This window comes from Phyllobates terribilis, unplaced genomic scaffold, assembly GCF_046119375.1.
Source record: "Phyllobates terribilis strain yellow unplaced genomic scaffold, ASM4611937v1 Scaffold_7__3_contigs__length_470593459, whole genome shotgun sequence".
NCBI lineage: Eukaryota > Metazoa > Chordata > Amphibia > Anura > Dendrobatidae > Phyllobates > Phyllobates terribilis.
Window position 1 is genome coordinate 285,169,666 of NW_027362767.1, and position 10,926 is coordinate 285,180,591.

Below are 10,926 nucleotides of genomic sequence, written 5' to 3' on the forward strand. Positions count from 1 at the left end.
AAAGTCATCTCCAAAGACCTTGGTAACCCAGTTTCAAAAGTGTGCAATGTTATTAAGAAGTTTGCTAAGCATGGAACATTCAAGAACTTCCCTGGACGTTGGGGAAAGAGGAAAATTGACAAGAGATGTCTTCGAAGGTTGGTGCGAATGGTGGAAAAAACAACACGTCAGGCATCCAAAGACCTGTAGGCCAACCTGGAACAGTCTGGGGTCATGGTTTCAACAAGTATCATACGCCACAGACTAAACCAAGCAGAGCTTTATGGGCAAAGGCCAAGGAAGAAACCATTGCTGAAGAAAAGACATAAAAAGGAATGACTGATCTTTGTCAAAGAGTAACTTGACAAACCACAATCCTTTCTGGTAAAATATTCTGTGGACAGATGAAACAATATGAGAGCTTTTTGGCAATGCAAAGGAACAGTGTGTTTACAGACGGCGCAATGAAGCTTATAAGAAAAAGAACACCTTACCAACAGTTAAGCATTGTGGAGGATCCATAATGCTTTGGGGTTGCTTTGCTGTGTCTGGTATTGGAGGCCTTGACCGTATCACAGGAATCATGAAATCAGAGAATTATCAAGAGATTTTAAAAGGAAATGTCCTACCCAGTGTAAGAAAACTTGGTGTGAGTCAAAGATCATGGGTCCTCCAGCAAGACAATGACCCAAAGTACACATCCAGAAGTACACAGGAATGGTTGAAAAAGAAAAAATGGTCTGTTTTAAAATGGCCAGCAATGAGTCCTAACCTCAATCCTGTTGAAAATCTTTGTGGCGGGCTGAAATCTGCCATTGGAAAGAAGAACCCTGCAAACATTCAAGAGCTTGAAAAACTGCAAAGGAAGATTGGGAGAAAATTCCAGCTGAGAAGTGCAAGAAGCTTATAGATCGCTACAAGAAATGTTTGGAGGCTGTCAGCAATGCCAAATGGTGTGCAACCATGTATTAGGGGTGCCTTTATTGCTACACATGCTGTTTATTCTGTTTCTTCTTTTAAATAGCAACATGGAAGTTGTAAAACAATGTTTTATTGTTGTATTACTTTGACTACTAATTAAAAAATCCTGAGGATATAACTTCAGTACATTTCCATTCATTTCTGAAGATATTGTGCAGTCTATGAAAAAAATGAAGGGGTGCCAATAATGGTGACCAGCACTGTAGGTGCGTGCTTTTCATGTGTAGCAATTCTTTTCCACGTTGCCGGACGACCAACAAGATGAGCAAGGTTCATGCGGTCCTAAATCCTCTCCTTGTGATCATCTATCTGGTAACCAGTCTGCACCCACAAGTAGTACCTTGCCCTTGTTATCAGCCCCATCATCCTCATCTACTGTTTTTAAAACACTTCTTCTTCTACCTCCGTTACATCATCAGTTCTTATTTTGTGTTCCCAAGAAACATGCGTGTAGTCATCCATTTATATGGAAGTTGTTCTCCCATATGTCAAAGTTCACTACAATTGATGCTAGACCCCCTTAATTGTATTGCCTTTTGCAAAAGAATTGTGTGCACTCAGGCTCAATGGAAGATACCCAGCTACCATTATTTATTTTACCAAAAAGACATTACTGCCAGGTTTGGTCACAAATAGCAACATTTTTTAACCACAATTTTTGACATTTTGTGCATCAGTTTTTCAAAACAAAAAAATTCACCTTCTTTATAATTTTGGATGCAATTAAATATTATTGTGAGTGCTTCTGGATCGATTTTTCCAGTAGCACTCTGATCAGGATAGAGAGAAAGGGCAAAATTGTTAAAAATTATCTAAACCAAACTTCTTTAAATGTCATAAGTGATTTTTTTTTTAATTATTAATTTTTTTCAAAATTGTTCAGAAATATAGCAGACCAAGTTTTCCACTATAAGCGTAAAAAACCTAATGTATCTAAAAATGAATCAGGCATGGATCAGTACAAACTTTCATGCTCCGTCGACTGGAGTCAATGATAAAACCGGCTGTACCATCAGTCTATCCATTATTGTAATAAAAACACTGGAAAGATAATGAGTGCAATAGGGTCTTATCTGGGTTAAAATGAGAAGCAGAGAAATTGCTCACCTGCAAAGGTTGCGAAAGTCACGACGCCTGTGTTAGCTTGAAAAGACTTGGCTGGTCAATACCCAAAGGAAGCCTTACAGGCCACTATAGTGGTTATACCAAAATCAAATAATGATCCAGAGGCAATTCGAAGCTACAGGAATATATCCCTCTTAAATTTGGACATCAAGATATATGCTAAAATAATCTCAGAAAGGTTACTCAAAATTATGCCCTTCTTAATACATTCAGAACAAGTTGGATTCATTAAAAGGAGGCAGGCCTCTGACAGGACAAGAAGAGTACTTAATTTAATTTCACATGTAGAAAAGCAAAAAATTCCTTCTATATTATTTTCTCTCGATGCCGAAAAGGTGTGTGACCGAATTAATTGGGATTATATGGTAGCCACTCCAAATAAATTCGGAATTCATGGACAAATCTTGAAATCTATTATGGCCTTATACTCTTGTCCTTCTGCAAAAGTTCAAGTGAATAAAATATTATCTAACTCATTTTCAATCTCCAACGGCACACGGCAAGGTTGCCCATTATCCCCCCTCTTATTCGACCTAATCATGGAACCTTTTGCTGAAACCATTAGAACAAATTACTTAATAAAGGGAATACCATTTAACTCTACGCAGCTTAAAATAAGTCTATTCACAGATAACACGCTAATCTTTACCACTGACCCTATCAATTCATTGAGAATTATTACTTATATTATAAGAGACTTCTCGGCGGTTTCATACTATAAAATAAATGATAAAAAATCTAAAATTTTAAGCTTTTTTATAGACCACATAACCAAAAAATTTATAGAAAAAGAACTTCCCTATATCTGGGAAAAACATCATATCCCATATTTAGGAATTATAATTACCAATTCTTTACTTAAGGTACTAGATGAAAATCTGAATCTCCTACAAAAACAGGTTAAAAAAATATTGATAATTTTGATAAAACTAATACCTCGTGGCTTGGTAGGATTGTCTTATATAAAATGATAATCCTACCAAAACTTCACTATATCTTTAGAACTGTTCCAATTCAGATTCCAGATATATGGATTAAGAACTTCCAGAAACAAATGTTGAAATATATTTGGAATAAAAAAATCACCAAGAGTAGCCAAATCATTGTTATATAAGAACAAAAGAAATGGATGCATTGGTCTCCCAAATCTACAGGCCTACTCCGAGGCTAAAATCGTAATGCAGAGCAGGAAATGGCTTATAGATGAAGCAAAAACCAGCTGGGCAGAAATGGAAAAATCATCATACAATGGGAATTCTCCCTTAGATGCGCATATTGTTGCGAATTTACTAGACCAATCCCTTCCTCTACCAGAGAATATACTAATAAAATCTACAATTATGACTTGGAGGAAATTATGTAACATTTCTAATAACAACCAAGTTAGTTACCCACTAGAAAACCTTTCTTTATTTATATTCCGCCCTGCTCTTCCGGACTTCTCTATAGATAAATGGAGAAAGAATGGTATAATAAATTGTTTGGCCTTATTTACTGGACCTAAAAAAGATTTAATCATAAATTTTCTATCCTTGACTCTATCATACAACCTTCCTAAAGAGGAAATGTATAACTTTTTAGAACTAAGGAAATATATTAGGGAGAAATTCTTTCTCCCCATATCTCTTCCAAGAGTTATCATATCTCTTCTGGAAAATCCCTTAAAAAATACTATTGGGAACACCAAAAATCTGTATACACTCTTCAATAGTGACATAACTATTGAAAAATCAAAACACATGGATAAGTGGGAAAAAGATATGAATGTATGTTTTTCGCCTGAGCCACGGAAAGAAGCAATTGAAATAACATACTAATCAAATGTAAATGATAATATTCATGAGAATTCTTTTAAAATCTTATCTCGTTGGTTCTATACACCTGTCAGATTAAAGAAGATTTTTGAGGACGGATCAGACTTATGCAGGAGGAACTGTGCTCAAAAAACTAACTATTGCATATTTTCTGGAACTGTCTTAAAATAATCGACCTGTGTAAAGACGTAGCTAATTTATTGAGCAATATTAAAAACTCTGCAGTTGAAATCTCTCCTCAACTAGTTTTGTTCTCGCTTGATTCAAATCAACTCCCCCCCAAAATTAAACATCTTGCAATTAGTGATGGGAGAGCACTAAAATGCTCGGGTGCTCAATGCTCGGGTCGAGCACATAGGAATACTCGGGTGCTCAATCCGAGCAACGAGCCCAAAGTAAGTCTATGGGAAACTCGAGCATTTTTCAGACGGCTCCAACCGGCGGTCTGCAGAGGGCCTAAAGATTGCCAAAATCGATGGGAACAGTGCTCAAATTACATGGGGACAGCATGGGGAAGACCCCTGGAAGCATTTCTGACTCCCAGGTCACTTCTGTCAACAACGTTGTCAGAGATATTACGCCACTTTAACGGACTCACAATAAAACATACAAAAATGAAACCAAAATGGATTTTCCAGGGAAATATGTTAAGGAAAATCCTTTCAATGGTAATGACTTGTATATAAAGCAAAATAAATAACCAAAAACAAAAATGCTCCTCCACACCTTGGGCTATGTTCACACGTAGCGTTTTTTATGCGTTTTTTCACTTTTGCATTGCTTTCAACCGTGACATATGCATTCACCAGGAAATGTCATTTTAACATTATACAACCTTATCTGGCCATGTGGTGTGTAAGATATCATCAGACACATCGTGTTTCCTTTATGAAGGAGGGACTTCACAAAGCCTATTTTTATAGGGCCATTAGGCGACCTTTACTATTCTTAAAGGGCCAGCAGTCGGCCCTCACTATTCTTAGAGAGCCATCAGTCGGCTATGTTTTATTGTTCCTATTACTAAAGATTGGGTCTCCTATACTGTTATTGCATATGCAGTGAGTGGCACGGCTGCCCAAAATTTGGACGCGCACCAAAACCACTTTGAAAATTTGGACGCACCCCAATACCCCTTTGAAGAGACTTAGAGGAGGGCCTCCTGAAAACAATGTTCCCATTATTAGGAAGTAGGTCTCCCATTGTGTTTGCCTATTCAGTGAATGCAAGGGTTGCCAAAAATTTGGAGAAACTCCAATGCTCCTTGGAAGAGACGTGGAGGTCAGGGAGACTTCTTAAAACAATGTTCCCATTATTAGGAAGTGGGTCTCCCATTGTGTTTGCCTATGCAGTGAATGCAAGGGTTGCCAAATATTTGGAGGCACTCCAATGCCCTTTGGAAGAGACGTGGAGGTCAGAGTGCCTCCTGAAAACAATTTTCTCATTATTAGGAAGTAGGTCTCCGAATGTGTTTGCCTATGCAGTGAATGCAAGGGTTGCAAAAAATTTGGAGGCACTCCAATGCCCCTTGGAAGAGACGTGGAGGTCAGAGGGCCTCCTTAAAACAAAGTTCCCATTATTAGGAAGTGGGTCTCCCATTGTGTTTGCCTATGCAATGAATGCAAGGGCTGCCAATAATTGGGAGGCACTCCAATGCCCCTTAGAAGAGATGTGGAGGAGGGCCTCATAAAAAAATGTTCCCATTAGAAAGGAGCGGGTCTCCTATACTTGTAATGCCCATGCACTAAGTGTATAGGCTAATAAACATTTACCCCTGGGGGGTATAAATGAACATACCGTATTAAAAAAAAATTTTAAGGGCATCATAAACACCCTTTAAAAAAAATATGTGAGTGTTGCATCACGGACCACGGTTACCCTGGTGATATGGTGGTGGAGGATGAGGATGATGAGGAGGACAAGAGCAAATAGCCAAAATCAGGAAGCGTATAACCATGTGTGGGTGTGAAGAGGTGCATGGAAATGCACCTCCCAAAAAAAGACACTGGATTTGAGTTTATGTTGCGCTGCTATCATTCGGTGGTGTTGAGAAGTCTGGCCCAATCCAGCCCTTGTTCATTTTTATAAGAGTCAGCCTGTCAGCATTTTCAGTTGACAGGCGGATGCGCTTATCAGTTATAATTCCACCAGCGGCACTAAAAACCCGCTCTCATAAAACGCTGGCGGCAGGGTAGGCAAGGACCTCCAAGGCATAGAGAGCCAGTTCATTCCACGTATCCAGCTTGGAGACCCAATAATTATAAGGCACAGAGGAATCACGGAGGACGTTAGTATGGTCGGCAAGGTACCCCCTCAGCATCTTCCCAAACTTAGCCCTCCTTGTGAGAGTACTCCGCACCTCAGGGACTGTGCGATGGGAGGGGCTGAGAAACTTCTCAAAGAACTTTGACAGTGTTCCCCTGCCTCGGCTGGATTGAAGTTGTGTCTCTCTCGCCTGTACTCCTTGGTTGTCCAACGAACTGTGCCCTCTGCCGCCAGCGTTTTCAGATGGGAATTTTTTTAATAGTTTCGCAACAAGAGCCTTCTGGTACTGCCCCATTTTTGTAGACTTGTCCGCCTCAGGAATAAGAGATTTAAAGTTCTCCTTGTAGCGTGGGTCTAGAAGTGTCACCAACCAGTAATGACTGTCACCCAAAATTTTGAGAACGCGAGGGTCATGGGAAAGGCAGGGTAACATAAACTCAGCCATGTGTGCCAGACTGCTAACAGGCAACACTTCCGTGTACTCACCAAGAGGATGAAAAACAAAAGCAGTTGGAGCGCCAATGGTGAAAAGCCTGAGGTTTGCGGGGGGGAAGGGGGAGAATGTTGTGACCACTCACCTGGTCCTGTTGTGCCAAGAAGCACCGCACAACAAGGGAAAACGCTTCCAGGTGGGAGTCTGTATGATGACCACAGCTAAACAAAGGCTGCTGTAAGGAGTTTCTTCCTGCTTCAGCGGTCACATGACCGGTACTGTGTGACCGAAGTGGGCATTCCACACTGACATCACAGCAGGTCCTGTGGTGAATTAGTTTTAAACAGAGCAGCTTCCACCTCTCTCCACAGTGGAGATCAGCAATCAAGACAGAAAGAATTATGCAGTTAGGGAACCGCTAGAATAACTAGACCGGGGATTAAGGTTATAACACACAAACCTTTTATTGTTTAATACGCTCTCTAACACCACGACGCATTTCGATAACAAGAGCTATCTTCCTCAGGTAGATTAGAGAGAAAATGAAAGATCAACCATTATATAACAGGCAAGACTTCCGTGTCTTCACCAAGAGAATGACTGACCATGCTCTCCTCCTCCTCCTCTCTGTCCTCTGGCCATGCACGCTGAACAGACGGTATGACAGCTGTGCAAGTAGTACTGTCTATAGCACATGAAACTAGCTTCTGTTCTTCCTCCTCTTCCTCCTCTTCCTCATTGTCACGCAATCCACGTTGGGATGAGATGAGGCTGGGCTGTGTGTAATCACCCTGTATGGTTCCTTGCTCCATCTCATCGTGCTCCGCTGGCAATGTATCCTCTTTGATTGTAGAGAAAAAAACACTGGAAGAAAATCAATATATAAACGCGTATTAAAGTCAAGTCTCCAGCATGAAATCCAAAGAAGGGAAGTCAGCAGAAGGACCACAGAATGGCAGAACATTCGGTAAAGATACATGAAAAAAAGAGAACAACCGAACATACGGTCCCTAGGTCAAATGAGGAACAATAGAACAAATCTTGAGGATAGAATTAAAATACCTTTATTAATTGGAAACAATGGTACACTATACAAGAGAAGTACGTGCGCAGCACACAATATTATGTTGGATAGAAAAAAGACAATGTGTACTCAATAATTCGTTTTCATATAACAAACAGTTTTTTATAGGTTCAATCCCAATCACATATATAAAAATGTATAAAGAAGTACCTCCACAGTCTATAATTCATCAAAAAAGGTAATATATATTTTTATTGTAGATCAGAGCCTGTGTTTACCAGACATAGAGGAAAAGATTGGGGGATGTCAAATAAATGTGCCACACACTATGAATAGAGTATAAACAGTAAAATACTGTATCAATCATATATATATGTATCACCAAGTGTGTGCGTCGCCAAAACCCCCAATCACGTCAGTGCTGGAAATAAGCAGTCCGTGGAGGGACCCACCATCTGTATATATATATAGGAGATGAACCAAATCAAACAAAGCTATTATCAAATAACATACCTATAGTAGTAGAGGCACCGCACAATGCACACCCCGACGCGCATTTCGGACTGCCGTCCTTCGTCAGGAAATGGCATCAATAAAGTGTGCATGGTTTAAAAAGGAAATGGTGTATTGCACGGAAGTGAGGGAGGAGGGGGCAAGAGGCGCGATGTCATATCCGGGTCGCATACATTATGCGTGTCAAATACCGGAACTATGCGTTCCAGCTAGCGGAGGAATGGTATGTCCATGGTAACGTAGATGTGTCCTAACTTGCAATGTCGGAACAATACGTTCCAGTTATGTGGAAGGACGATGTGTCCATGGCGACGCAGATACGTCCAGACTAGTCATATACAGATAATAACACTACCATGAGTATACGTTTCAGATATCGGAACTATACGTTCCAGTTACATAGAAAAATTATGTGTCCATGGTAACGCAAATGCGTCATGACTTGATTATATACAGATATATCTCTAAAGTGGACAAGGAGCCGCCTATATCAGGGGTCATAGTACCACATCCTTCCTTCAGGGCTTTACTGTAGGCGTGATGGCGGTCGGGTGTTCGTGTCGACAGGGAGGATCTAGATTCCAGACCTGGAAGAAGAGGAATAACTCCTATAATAATACTTCATACATTGTTTACATATTTTTCACACATTTTTTAATATTTCATAATTATATGATTGGATATTTTTGTATATCACTTTCTTGCCCACACTTTTAGCACTCCACATGCACACTATTTTTATTGTTTTATATATTGAACATTTTTACATGTTATCACTTCTCATTGCACTTGATAAGAGTATTTTTATCTAATAGTTTAGCATATTAGCATTTTTTTGTACAATTTTTATACAAATTTAGTACATTTTTTACACATCTTGTATTATATATATTTAATTTTTTCTTTTACACATTAGCACTTTATGATATATTATGGCACATATGAGTCATAATTGTGATTCATATCTTTGTCTCATATTATTTGCACCTTATGGATGCACTTTAGGTTGGGTACTGTAATTAACTGCATCTTACCCTTATATTTTTTATATTGCACACGATCTCTATCTTGTCATATTTAATATGTTCTTCTCCTTTTCTCTCTTGGCTCATGTAATTATTTATCATCTTATTTAATTATTATATGCATGTTTGGATTTCTTTATAATGAATTTTGGTCACTGTATTTTTATGTTTTTTATTTTGATATACTGTGTCGGTTTGTGCGCATGCCTCGTCTGTGGTCCGGTTGGTTGCCATCTCTGTATCTTACGGCTGGCGGTCATTCGGATGGTCATCCGATGCCATCGGCGGCCTTGACGTAGGGGTTGCGACCCCTGGACCCTCCTGACGACGCATGCGCCAAATTTTTCCTGTCACAGAGATATATATAATAATAGGGAGTATGTAATTTTATTTTTGGTGATATTTAACATCTTATCATTAGGGATCATCCCCCTTCTATCCAGTGGAATGCTGTATGGAATGCATGACGTAATGTGATCTAGATGTGTTACTATGACCCCTGATATAGGCGGCTCCTTGTCCGCTTTAGAGATATATCTGTATATAATCAAGTAATGACGCGTTTGCGTTACCATGGACACATAATTTTTCTATGTAACTGGAACGTATAGTTCCGATATCTGAAACGTATACCCATGGTAATGTTATTATCTGTATATGACTAGTCTGGACGCATCTGAATCGCCTTGGACACATCGTCCTTCCACATAACTGGAACGTATTGTTCTGACATTGCAAGTTAAGATACATCTGCGTTACCATGGACATACCATCCCTCCGCTAGCTGGAACGCATAGTTACGGTATTTGACACGCATAATGTATGCGACCCGGATATGACATCGCGCCTCTTGCCCCCTCCTCCCTCACTTCCGTGCAATACACCATTTCCTTTTTAAACCATGCACATTTTATTGATGCCATTTCCTGACGAAGGACGGCAGTCCGAAACGCCCGTCGGGGTGTGCGTTGTGCAGTGCCTCTACTACTATAGGTATGTTATTGGATAATAGCTTTGTTTGATTTGGTTCATCTCCTATATATATACAGATGGTGGGTCCCTCCACGGACTGCTTATTTCCAGCACTGACGTGATTGGGGGTTTTGGCGACGCACACACTTGGTGATACATATATATATGATTGATACAGTATTTTACTGTTTATACTCTATTCATAGTGTGTGGCACATTTATTTGACACCCCCCAATCTTTTCCTCTATGTCTGGTAAACACAGGCTCTGATCTACAATAAAAATATATATTACTTTTTTGATGAATTATAGACTGTGGAGGTACTTCTTTATACATTTTTATATATGTGTTTGGGATTGAACCTACAAAAAACTGTTTGTTATATGAAAACGAATTATTGAGTACACATTGTCTTTTTCTATCCAACATAATATTGTGTGCTGCGCACGTACTTCTCTTGTATAGTGTACCATTGTTTCCAATTAATAAAGGTATTTTAATTCTATCCTCAAGATTTGTTCTATTGTTCCTCATTTGACCTAGGGACCGTATGTTTGGTTGTTCTCTTTGATTGTGAGCAGAGAGCGTTTCAGAAGACAGAGAAGCGGGATGGTAATGCTAATTATGGCGTCATCGCCGCTCACCATCTTGGTGGAGTCCTCAAAGTTTTGGATGATGGCACATATGTCTGACATCCATGTCCACTCCTGAGGTCTTATGTGTGGAGTCTGAACTGAATACCGACGGCCTTGTTGATGCTGGTACTCAACAACTGCTCTCTTCTGCTCACAAATCCT